Here is a 1,463-nt window from a genome sequence, read left to right on the forward strand (position 1 = left end):
TCTACAATGAACTATCATTTTGTAACGTAAAAAGTTTTATTCAAAAAACATCTCTCCGCTTCATAATTTTTTTCCTCAGTCTTGCATTATTGGCTTTTATTTTTAAATATTTTCCTGCCCTTCCGGGCCATCCGTGGAACCGTCTTCGTCTTTCAACCCTAAAAACAAAATGGAAAAAGAATCGGGGAAATCGAAAAACAATCCATATGGTTCGTTCTTTGGTTTTTCGTTTCAAAACAAAACAAGCATGTGGTTTTTCTGTTTTTCCGTTTTAAAAACGAAATTAGAAAAACGGCATTTGCAAAAATGAAAAAAAAGGTACGTTCTGGGATTTTTTTATTTGCAATGGTTAAACCAGAGACAAACTTTTATTTTGTTGTTAATAAAACGGACCTTATGGCAGAACTGGAAATGAAGACCTGAACTCCCAACACATAACTTTTTTAGTTACCAGTAGGTGGCAGTAATGTACACCATCAATTTCTTTCCAACCGCCGTTAAAATCCACAAGAAGGAGAACTTTTTCAGTTAGCACTACCGAAATGGAAACGTTTGTGTTATTTAGAAAGAATCGGTGCATTTTATTGAAAACTAATAATCTGACCATCAACAAGACGTCTTTAATATTCCACTTCAGAGTCTGTTTTTCCTCTTTCAAAAATAATCAATGCAGAACATGTTTGAAGTGCAGCCACTGTCTTTTGTTTAGAAATGGTTTGTTTTGATGCCGTCTTCCTCCACTGTAAATGAGTTTTCTTTGGCGACTTCATTTCCGGTACCGCTACATATTAAAACCGTATCTTATTTTCATTTAGATGGCAAAACTCAAACACTGTTCATTTTCTATTAACTCGATTTTTCATTTTTTCGATTTAGGTTTTAAAAATGGAAAAACAGAAAAACCACATGCTTGTTTTGTTTTTTTGTTTTTGTTTTGAAATGAAAAAACAAAGAACGAACCATAACAATTAAAAGCGGACCGTTTTTGTTCATTTAGTTATTCTGGTTTTTGTGTTGAAAAAAAACGGCTTTGATTTCCGTTTTTCTGGTTTTAATTTGAAATGGAAAAACGGAAGTAGTTTTTTGTTTTGGTTTTCCGGAAAAAAAAGTGAATTGCCTGAAGGTACATGGACCGCTGGTCCTGACTGATGTGGACTGGTTAAACTGGTCGACTGGGATTAAGCTCTGTGTACCTTCAGGCATTTTTTTTTTTTTTTCCAGAAAACCAAAACGAAAGACGGAAACTTATTCCGTTTTTCGGTTATGGTCTGATATTAAACAGGAGATCAATCTTCTAAATCTTTACTTAGACAAAATTCAAAAACCTAAAGCAAAAATGTGTCATATCACCTCTATAATTTATTTCAGCAATCCCTCCATACAAATTAAACAATAATGCTTACTTGGCTTTTTATATAATTTATTTGTTTATTTATATTATTTTATTCATTTATCTTTCATTA

Source organism: Cyprinodon variegatus, unplaced genomic scaffold (assembly GCF_000732505.1).
Source record: "Cyprinodon variegatus isolate N-32 unplaced genomic scaffold, C_variegatus-1.0 Scaffold960, whole genome shotgun sequence".
In the NCBI taxonomy this organism is placed as follows: Eukaryota; Metazoa; Chordata; class Actinopteri; order Cyprinodontiformes; family Cyprinodontidae; genus Cyprinodon; species Cyprinodon variegatus.